General features: G+C 38.8%; 1 protein-coding gene across 1 annotated transcript in view; it reads right to left on the bottom strand.

Moving 5' to 3' along the window:
* cfap299 (cilia and flagella associated protein 299) overlaps positions 1-12,183 on the bottom strand; it is a 694,354-nt gene that overhangs the window by 417,344 nt on the left and 264,827 nt on the right. The window lies entirely within an intron of this gene.

Raw genomic sequence — 12,183 nt, 5'->3', positions numbered from 1 at the left:
CCCATCCATATGTCTTTTCAAGGTTCTAATTGTACCAGTCTCCACCATTTCCTCTGGCAGCTCATTCCGTACATGCACCACCCTGTGTGTGCAAAAGCTGTCCCTTAGGTCCCTTTTAAATCTTTCCCCTCTCACCCTATGCTCTCTAGTTGTGGACTCCACATTCCTGGGGAGATGAATGTCTATTTACCCTATCCATGCCACTCACGATTTTATAAACATCTAAGGTAACCCCTCAGCTTTTGACACTTCAGGGAAAACAACCCAGCCTATTCAGCCCCTCCCCATAGTTCAAATCCTCCAAACCTGGCAATATCCTTGTATATCTTTTCTGAACCCTTTTAAGTTGCACAACATCCTTCCGATAGGAGGGAGACCAGAACTGCACACAATATTCCAAAATAAATTATTTGGATGTGAACATAGTTAGTAATTTTGCAGATGACATAAAAGTTTGTGGTGTAGTGGACAGCGAAGAAGGTCACCTCAGAGTACAACGTGATCTTGATCTGATGAACTAATGAGTGGCACATGGAGTTTAATTTAGATAAATATGAGGTGCTGCATTTTGGAAAGGTAAATCAGGGCAGGACTTAAATACTTAATGGTAAGGTCCCGGGGAGTGTTGCTGAGTAAAGAGACCTTGGAGTGCAGGTTCATGGTTCACCGAAGGTGGAGTCGCAGGTAGATAAGATAGTGAATAAGGCATTGGTATGCTTTCCGTTATTGGTCAGAGCATTGAGTATAGAGGTTGGGAGTTCATTGTTGCGGCTGTACAGGATGTTGGTTAGGCCACTGTTGGAATACTGCCTGCACTTCTGGCCTTCCTCCTATAGGAAGGATGTCGTAAAACTTGAAAGGGTTCAGAAACGATTTACAAGGATGTTGCCAGGGTTGGAGGGTTTGAACGACAGGGACAGGCTGAATAGACTGGGACTGTTTTCCTTGAAGCATCAGAGGCTGAGGCATGACTTTATAGAGGTTTACAAAATCATGAGGGGCATGGCTAGGGTAAATAGATAAGGTCTTTTCCTTAGAGTGTAAGAGTCCAGAACTAGAGCGAATAGGTTTAGGGGGAGAGGACAAAGATTTAAAAGGGACTAATGGGCAACCTTTTCATAACAGCAAGAATTGTACTGCTTTGTACCTAACTGATCAAAATAAAGTGATTTGCTTTGAAGACTCATTGACTGAAGTTTAACTACCATTAGTTTGCAGAAACTGACAAAAGATTAATTTGATCTTCAAAACAAAAAAAGTATAACGATGAGTAAAGTAAAATCCTTCATGTAATAGAAACTTTATAAATATCCATTCATAATAGAAGCAAAATATCACGAACATAGCAGCACACATCATTGACCTGGCACTTGAACAGTGTGGTTACACAGAGTTGACCCTACAACGAGGCACTCGCACCTGTCAAAACATTGGCACAAATGTTCCAATAACTACCAGCAGATGTACAAGGTACACAGCTCTACCACTCCTTCAAAGTTTCAGAGAATAAGTCTTTACCTTACATTTTTTTAAATTTTCATTAGTCACAGTAATAAATAAGAACTACTGAGAAACATTCAAAATAAAAATGTGTATGTCACTAGCATAGCAAGAAAAGCACATAAATCTGTATGAGACAGCAATTTCTGTAAAAGTTGATCATAAGCTGCGTATGTGTTGATAAAGGTTTGAAGAAAAGTAGCACCCTTCTAACTTTAAAAGGAAAGGATCATTGGGTCTCATACCAGTCTATAACTGAAACTCCAAAGGAATGTCAATAAAATAATAATGATCCAATTCAATAATCTGCCCAAAAATAGTAGGATATCCAATATTGTACATACCTTGTGACTACATTCCACTCACCACCTTGAAACTGCAGTATAAAAGATACTACATATAAAAATATATCATTACATGGAAGAGGAAAATATTACACTGTGTTCTAAGTTCTACACCCTTTTGAAAAAATCCTATTATATTATTTATCATAGTAACTGTATTCCGGCAGAGCAAAATCTTCTGATATTTGATTTCAAACTTGTTAAACATAAAGATTCTCTTGCTCATCTCAGAGTGTAGCACGGAATTCTCTTAAAAGTCCTGGCTGATAATCATTGCTCAGTCAACAGATCAAAAAAAAAATTAGTCAATTGTCTCATTTGCTGTCCTTGCTGTCCACAAAACAAATGCTGGATTTTGTAATTTAAAAGTGACTATGCTTTAAAGTTTGTCAACTATGAAGTGCTCTTGAATATCTTGAAAATATGAAAACCATTTTATAATTGATCATCTTCCTTATTACAACATAATACAACTAAATGAATTTATTGTTAAGAAATTCCATAAATTTTCTTCTCATCAGGAGTAATGGTTGCTAATGTTGAACAAACTTTAAGCAGTCAAAGATCAGATATAACAGGATTTCTCCTTACCCTAATAATGTGCTTCAGCTCTAGCTTTAGCACACCCAGTGGCACTACAGTGACATTTCCTGCACCAGTCACGGCCTTTTGAAACTAGTCAAATTCTGTGCTCTGATACTGCCTTACAGGAAAATGAATTGTGAATGTATAAACTCACTTTAGACACTAACAAAAGTTGCTGGAAATGCAAGCCCATGCTCAAAATATGATTTGTCTCTGATTGAAGAGTAGGAACAACAGATTGTAAGTCTCATAATCAGTCAGAGATGAGATCAAGTTCCAGGGATAACTGTGATTTTGATGTCCTCAAGACAAAGAGGTAAGTAGTTTGCTTCTATTCCAATGTGAATGATAACTCAGTGTATGGAATAAAGGGCAATATTTACAATGCAAAAAGCAGCAGTTAGTTTTTTTGTAATAACAGCAAGTTATATTGCTTTGCGTTTAGCTTATTAATGAAATGTTTTTTATTTTTCATCTATCTTAGAATTTCCAAATTTTTAACTTTGCAAATAGATAATGTCATGCAAGATTAAAAGAGAATTTCACACTATGGCTCATTGAAACAACAACTATATTATCCTAACTTCAAAACAAAACACTTTAAAATCCATGAGCTAAATTGGGAAAGAGTGGAATATTCTGACAGACTATGAGCCTTTACAACTATATTAGTAACACTGTACATATCAAGATCGGATTTCCCAAACATTAATTAACATTTAAGTATCTTGTGATATGTATAATAAGTGGTTCTGAGGCAAGTCAGTTCTCATTATCTTACCATTATCTGAAACGCCCTTCCAGAAAGGAAACATCAATGGGTTCCCACACTTTATGACTGCCTCAATCAGTATTAACATTTATTCACTATTTCTGGTTCGCACAGAACACATTCCTTCAAATATGAAGTAACAGGTTTAAACTTCCCATAAACAAAAGGCCTTATTATGGGTACAGTAAAGTTATCAATCTTTTTACAATAACATTCCAAAGGGGGTCTATTTCTGGATATCTATGGCATGTATTTGAAACAAGGGATGGAATTTTTACCTATTAAACAGTTAAAAAGTTATGACTTGATAGCATTTTTAAGTGATAACATGAAAGGCATGATTCTAAAGCTGCATTGACATTCAGGAGAGCTTTGTATCTACATTGTGTGTAGTCTTTGACTGTCCTTTGTTTTTTTTAAATCAGAAAGCAGTCTTTCTATTCATTTTATTTTGGAGAGACTGTTCTCCTAACTTGATAGAACATAGATTTTAAGCAGAAAGAATGTAAATCCGCCTTTTGGCTGTTCAATTTACGAGTACTTGTATCTAATGTAGCAATGGGTTGTGTGAGCTCACATGTTCTAAGAACTAGATGTGGGAAGTATGATATTTAAAGATTCAACAGATGTTTGTTAAAGCTCCACATGTATCCAAAATATACAGCTGTTAGCACATTACTGTCTGGGTTAATATTTGGTTGCAAAGAATAGCACATTTTCATGACCATGTCATGATTCACAAGGCTCCAGTTAAGATGGAGTCTAAGATAAAAAAATTCTTATCACATGTTGTGAAACAGTGATGACCTCATGAGCATATCTCTTAAAGCGATAGTGCATACTACTTGAGGGATACAACATCCAGGGCAACTTGGGATGAGGTTGAACTCAGGCTATTTTTCTTCCATTGATCTGTTAACGTCCTCACATCCCTTCCCAAACAATATCCACATTTCTCTCAGAAACAAGAGTTTCTAACATTCCAGTCGACAGCTATGTTCTCAACTCCTTGGTCAATAAGTAAATACTGCTGAAATGGCACCTTTTTCAATCAAAAAGGATGCTCCTTCAGGGATCAGATACATTATGGAAATATAAACTTTTAGCTAGAGAAGGAGGTCATTTAGCTCAATGTGCTGGCTCTTTCAAAGAACAGTCATGTCTGATCCCACATCCCTGATTTTGATTCTAAGATCATCATCTTCAAGTACTATCCATATTACTTCTGAAAATTTTCAGCAGCATTTCACACAGAGGATCCAAATCCTTTCAATGCTCGACCTTCACTCTAACATTCTTCTCATCTTCCCTAGATTTTTGCCAATGATTTTTGAATCTATAGAAGGAGTTTCACTTTCAGTGAGTGTTTTGTCGAGTGAGATGCAGGTCGCCCAATCCACCATGTCTCAAAGCAACATTTCTCTCTCAACCTTCTGTGCCTCACCTCATTAATTGTGTAACTAAGGTCTGGGTCCTTTTTCAGGAAGTCACCCAGGCAGAGAGGTGGCAGTGCTCACCACAGCTCGGACCTTCGAGCATTCATGCTGCTTTTATATTTAACATTCAGCAGCACACCACTTTGGTGGATCCAAAACATTAACTCTGCTTTCTCTCCATAGATGCTGCCTGACCTGCTACGTTTCTCAAGAAATTTCTGTTTTTGTTTTCACTATACATTTTTTTTTCAAGTTGAAGAGCACTCAAACAGCAACCACATAAAGGATGGCGTGATCTCTTTAAATCAGGCTCCCACTTGAACTCACCCTTGTTTCCATTCCCACAACTGGCAATTGGCAGCCAAATTCATTTCCACACCAATTAAACTGTGAATCTTGATATTGATGACTGTTTCCCCTCACGGGTGAGTTCAGGACTAGAACCAACTTCTATTTCCCTCTGCTGAAGGTGAAATCCTGTTGATCCTCTGCATTTCAAAGCAAATTGCATGGGAGGTATTGTAGAATATAAGCAAAATGATTTCTGATGAGGTTGTTTCTCTAAACATGTATTACAAAGGCACTTTTATATTTGCATTGAGTGAAAACGTTCTTAACATTTTATGTCATACAATAAATTATTATTAAATTATGGAAGTCAGTTTGATTTACAACTCAACTGAATTATGGATTTGTAAGAAAGATTTAATGTTTCAGGTCCAGTGATCTTCAGAACTGTATTTATTGGCCTTGCTGAGAAAATTTATTCTGAAATTTGTAGAGATAAAGGTGCTGACATCAAGACATAAATACAATTTTCTGATTATGCACATTTGTCGATCACCATTGAAAGATTCAATTATGCAAACAGGTTTGAAGGCAGAGGTTTGTGCTTGCTGTTGGAATACTCAGAGTTCCAAAGCCCCAATTTGCATCAAATAAAATTACTCAATTCAGGTTACAAACGGACAGGGAGGGGTTTTAATGATGACTCAACATTGTCAATGCACTTTAATGCAACATGATAAAACCATGAGTGACAAAAATGAGCACTAGAGAGAAATTAACATAAACACATTTATGTATAACTATTATCTTTCTGTAAAAAATTCAGATGATGGCCTGTATGATAATCATTGATAAACTCTTTTAATAAATGCAATTGATATAACTTAGAGCAGTCAGTCTAGTAGTTGATGTGAAAACATGTCAAAAAATTTCAGTTTAATGGTTTATATACTCCACTTCAGTCTTACCAAATGTAATCCCTCTTAGGATAATTTAATGTTCAATTCAATTCAATGTTATTGGGTCTGGTACTATTTTCCAGATTAGTTTTCAATCAAACTGCTTTGCTTCTAATACAATTAAGGAAATTGTGTTTGGTGGATAACATGAATGATAAGGTACAGGTCACGCATACAAATCTGCGTAAGAAAACTCTCCAATTTGAGCTAGACTGTAGGAGATACACCAAGTGCAAATCTCAAATCTTTCTAAGCCAGTTTTAGTAGCGTCTTATCGAGAGAGATATTAACAGAAAACAGACTAGCAGCCTCTTATTTCAGGTGGTGATTAATACCTGGAAATATAATAGGAACAAGAGGAATAGGAGTAGGCCGTTCAGCCCATTGAACCAGCTCCACCATTCAAATAGAACATCCCTGAACATCTAAGTCAATACCATTTTTCTGCAATATCTATGTACCTGTTAATGTCAATAATCTCCAAATGTCTAGGGATTTCCGTCATCAACATACTCAGTGATTGAACTTCTACAACCCTCTGAGTACAGAATTTCGAAGATTCACCAAACTCGGAATGAATGAACTCCTTAACAAACTTAAATGGCTTACCCCTTTAACCCAAGGTTGTATTTCCTGGTTTTAGACTCACCAATCAGGAGAAACATCTTATCTGTATTTACTATCAGGCTACATAATAATCATTGAAATTTCAATGAGGTCACGCTTATTCTTCAAAACTATAGGGAATAAAAACACAGTCTGTGCAATCTCTCCCCATAAAACAATATGTCTACATCAGGGATTAATCTGGTGAATCTACATTGGCTCCCTCCATTGCAAGCATATTCTTTCTTAGGGGCTTATGGGCCAGAAGGTCTGTATTCATGTGCCACCTGCTCCAGCAGTGTGTCAGAACATATCTAAAAAAAATTGATTAAAAATAACTATGCCTCCTTAGATATGGGATTATGCACAATACTTCAGGTGAAGTCTCACCTAAATTGAATACAACTGCAACAACATTTTTGTTCCTGTTTTCAAATCCCCTTGCTATGAAGGCCAACATAGCATTGGTCTTCCTAATTGCTAATTGCAACTACATGCTAAGTATTCATGACTCGTGCACGAGTCCTTTGGAAATACATACTTCCTAATTTCACACCATTAAAGAAATCTTCTTTTCTTTCCAACAAAGTGACTAAGTCATGAGGCCTTTTTGCACACTCCTCACACATCATATTCCCATCCAGTTTGGTGTCATCAGCAAATCTAGATAAACAGCTCTAGCCCTAGCACTGATGCTTGCAGTATCTCACTTGTAATAGTTTACACTCCTGCAAAGGATTTGTTTATTCCTATTCTCCGTTACCTGTCTATTAATCAATGCTCAATCGATATTAACATATTTTCCACAAACTCATGTGCTTTAATTTTGTTTATCAATCTCCTGTGTAGGACCTTAGCAAAAGTCTTCTGAAAATCCACCACTCTTTTCTCAAAGCTGCAGATAACATCTTCAAAAAACTCCAAAACATTTGTCAAAAGTGACTTCTCTTTCATGAATCCAAGTTGACTCTGTCCAATCCTTTTCTACATGCCCACTTATCACACCTGTTATGATGTTATGATTCCACTTAATATTATTACTGGGCATGTCAGATCCCAGATTAGAACGTTATTTGATTGTGATTACTCTTCGATGCCGGCAGACCACGCTGACTAAAGATTTCTTTCCCCCAAAATTTCTCATCTCCACCCAAACTGATTCTAAATTCTGATCTCCTGAATCAAAATCATCTCTTAACCAATGCCATCATTGATTAATAGTGCTATCCCTCCATCTTTAGCTAGCTTCTTGTTCTTCTTCCTTTTGAATGTCATATATCCTTCAATATTCAGGACCCATTCTTTGACACCTGTAAGCATATTCTGGTGAGCATAGTTTTCGAGATAGCTGCTTTGCAATGCAGAGTGATGCTACACTGTGGTTCAATTCCCATAACAGCTGAAGGACTCTCCTTTTCAACCTCTCCCCTCACCTGAATAATGGTGACCCTCAGATTAACCCACTATCATTTGGCACTCTCTCTGTCTCATACAGAGAGAGCAGCCTCACGATCTAGGAGGACTATGGCTACCTTACTCTTTGATATGCTTCATCTTTCCAGATATGTGCCCTTGCTCCCACTAATTAGGTTTACACCTCTCACCTTCCTTAGTTATGTGTTTTTCAAGCCCCAGCCCACTCAAGTACTTTCACTGTCCGCAACCCCGGTTACAGAGGTTCATGGACTGGAATCCACTTTCCCACACCAGTCTTTACTGAACCACATTCTCCACTCTCACATTCCTTACTTCAATTGTACAAGACTCAGTTAATTATGCTGAGATTGTAACCTTTGAGATTGTTTTTCAATTTTTTGCTTAACTCATCATATTCTTTATGTAGAACTACTTTACAAGTTCTATATCATTGGCACTTACATAGACCACAACCACTTAATCTTCCCTCTCCTATAGCCATTCCTTTCTAGCCCAGAGTTGATGTGTTGAACCCTGGCACTGGAAAAACAACACAGCCATCTGAATGTTTGCTCTTTTCTGCAGAGAACTGTGTCAATCTCCCATACTATACTATCCTCTATCACTACTATTATATTCCTTGTTACTCAACCAAATGGACTGGCTTCCTGTTTCATGATGCAATGGTCAGTTTGCATATCCACTCTGCACAGAGAACTCTCCTCAAAACAAACTGACACAATGTCACACCTATTGAGTGATGGCGTAAGTTGACACTGCTGCACTCCTGTCCTCTGGGTCTTCTTGTCAGCCTAACTCGGAGTCACTCTGACAACGAAGCAAATTTGAAGACTTTATTCTACGTGACATGACTTTCTCCTGTTCAAACTTCAAACACTCACTACAGATGTCTCTGCCACGGATCACAATGTATCCAGGAATTCCTGAATGTTGCAATCTTCATATATCACCTGTCTTCCATCCTGAATGAGTTTTAATACCTTAATTATGTTATTCATGTTGCAATTTTTAATTTGCAGAACTTTTTACTGTACTTAGATACATATGACAATAATAAATCAAATCAAATTGTACATATAGGAAGAACTAGCTTGACATTTAGAAAAGCTTAATACAATCAAACAGAAGAGGTAGATAGACTTTCAAAATATCAGGGTTTTGACAGCTGTGCAGAGCTAGCACAAAAGAGTTGAGGCCTGGAACATATCATTCATGATCTTGTTTAATGGTGAGGTAGATGAGCTGAATTAGCCACTCCAATCCCTATTTAGTGTCACAGAGTCAGAGAGATGTACAGCATGGAAACAGACCCTTCGGTCCAACTCGTCCATGCAGACCAGATATCCCAATCTAGTCCGACCTGCCAGCACCTAGCCCATATCCCTCCAAAACCTTCCTATTCATATACCAATCCAGATGCTTTTTAAATATTGCAATCGTACTCGCCTCCACCATTTCCTCTGGCAGCCCATTCCACACAGGCAACACCCTCTGCATAAAAACGTTGCCTCTTAGGTCCCTTTTATATCTTTCCCCTCTCACACTAAACCTATGCCTTCTAGTTCTGGACCCCTCGACCCCAGGGAAAAGATTTTGTATATTTACCTTATCCATGCCCCTCATGATTTTATAAATCTCTATAAGATCACTTCTCAGCCTCGAACGCTCCAGGGAAAACAGCCCTAGCCTATTCAACCTCTACCTATAGCTCAAATCCTCCAACCTTAGCAATATCCTTGTAAATCTTTTCTGAACCCTTTCAAGTTTCACAACATCCTTCCGATAGGAAGGAGACCAGAACTGCATGCAATATTCCAACAGTGGCCTAACCAATGTCCTGTACAACCGCAGTAATGACCACCCAACTCCTGTACTCAATACTCTGACCAATAAATGAAAGCATACCAAACACCTTCTTTACTATCTTATCCATCTACTTTCAAGGAGCTATGAACCTGCACCCCAACATCTCTCTGTTCAGCAGCACACCCCAGGATCTTACCATTAGAGTCATAGAGTCATGGAGATGTACAGCATGAAAACAGACCCTTCGGTCCAACCCGTCCATGCTGACCAGATATCCCAATCCAATCTAGTCCCACCTGCCAGCACTTGGCCCATAACCTTCCAAACCCTTCCTATTCATATACCCATCCAAATGCCTTTTAAATGTTGCAATTGTATCATCCTCCACCACTTCCTGTGGCAGCTCATTCCATACACGTACCACCCTTTTTCCCTAAACCTATGCCCTCTAGTTCTGGGCTCCCCGACCCCAATGAAAATACTTTGCCACTTTACCCTATCCATGCCCCTCATAATTTTGTAAGCCTCTATAAGGTCACCCCTCAGCCTCCGACGTGCCAGGGAAAACAGCCCCAGCCTGTTCAGCCTCTCCCTATAGCTCAAATCCTCTTACCCTGGCAACATCCTTGTAAATCTTTCCTGAACCCTTTCAAGTTTCACAACATCTTTCCGATAGGAAGGAGACCAGAACTGCACGCAATATTCCAACAGTGGCCTAACCAATGTCGTGTACAGCTGCAACATGACCTCCCAACTCCTGTACTCAATACTCTGACCAATAAAAGAAAGCATACCAAACGCCTTCTTCACTATTCTATCTACCTGCGATTCCACTTTCAAGGAGCTATGAACCTGCACTCCAAGGTCTCTTTGTTCAACAACACTTCCTAGAACCTTACCACTAAATGTATAAGTTCTGCTAAGATTTGCTTTCCCAAAATGTAGCACCTCGCATTTATCATCTGCCACTCCTCAGCCCACTGACAATACTGATCAAGATCCCGTTGTAATCTGAGGTAACCTTCTTCGCTGTCCACTATACCTCCAATTTTGGTGTCATCTGCATACTTAATAACTATACCTCTTATGGACAACCGGAAGCGGCAGGGACAGGCCACTATAAATGCCGGAGGAAACACTACAGAAACGCTTCATAGGAGGCTCCCAAGCACTGAGGATGTCACCTAGACAGGGGACGAAACGTTTGCAACAAAAACTTCCAGCTCGGCGAACAGAACCACAGCAACGAGCACCCGAGCTACAAATCTTCTCACAAACTTTGAATACCTCTTATGCTCACATCCAAATCATTTACATAAATGATGAAAATTAGTGGACCCAGCACCAATCCTTGTGGCATTCCAATGGTCAGAGGCCGCCAGTCTGAAAAACAACCCTCCACCACCACCCTCTGTCTTCTACCTTCCAGCCAGTTCTGTATCCAAATGGCTAGTTCTCCTTGTATTCCATGAGATCTAACCTTGCTAACCAGTCTCCCATGAGGAACCTTGTTGAATGCCTTACTGGAGTCCATGTAGATCACGTCCACCGCTCTGCCATCATCAATCCACTTAGCTACGTCTTCAAAAAACTCAATCATGTTTGTGAGACATGATTTCCCACATACAAAGCCATGTTGACTATCCCTAATCACTCTTTGCCTTTCCAAATACATGTACGTGCTGTCCCTCAGGATTCCCTCCAACAATTTGCCCACCACCAACATCAGGCCCACACGTCTATAGTTCCCTGGCTTGTTGTTACCACCCTTCTTAAATAGTAGCACCACGTTGACCAACCTCCAGTCTTCCGTACCTCACTTGTGACCATCAATGATACAAATATCTCAGCAAGAGGCCCAGCAATCACTTCCCTCGCTTCCCACAGAGTCCTGGGGTACATCTGTTCAGATGCTGGGGATTTATTCACTTTTGTGTGTTTCAAGACATGCAGTATCTCCTCCTCCATAATACGGATATTTTTCAAGATGTCCCTATCCAAGTCCTTTTCCACAGTAAACGCTGATGCAAAATACTTGTTTAATATCTCCCCCATCTCCTGCGGCTGTACACAAAGACCAATCTTATGTTCTTGTCTTTAATGGGTCCAAATCCTCAGGATTACAACTTTTTTCTGGCATCTTTATAAATCATTTTCTTTAATTTAATTTATTTTATAATTACTTTGTTAACCATGCTGGCTTATCTTTCCCTTTGAGTGTTTGTGGCCTAGAGGAATGTATATCTGATATGTACCATGTAGTATTTCATTAAATATTAGCCATTTCCTGTCCATCATCAAATATTTTACTATCTTCCCAATCCATCACAGCCAATTTGCCCCTCAGACCTTCAGAACGTTCATTTTTCAGATTTAAATGTGAGGTTCAGAATGAACTATATTGAATTCAAATTGCATTTCAATTTGAGGATCAAAAGCCTGACTGTTAT

Source organism: Chiloscyllium plagiosum, unplaced genomic scaffold, assembly GCF_037043375.1.
Source record: "Chiloscyllium plagiosum isolate Xiang-an unplaced genomic scaffold, Cpla_swu_hap1 HiC_scaffold_1, whole genome shotgun sequence".
NCBI classification, from domain to species: domain Eukaryota; kingdom Metazoa; phylum Chordata; class Chondrichthyes; order Orectolobiformes; family Hemiscylliidae; genus Chiloscyllium; species Chiloscyllium plagiosum.
This window is presented reverse-complemented; position numbering and strand designations above follow the sequence as displayed.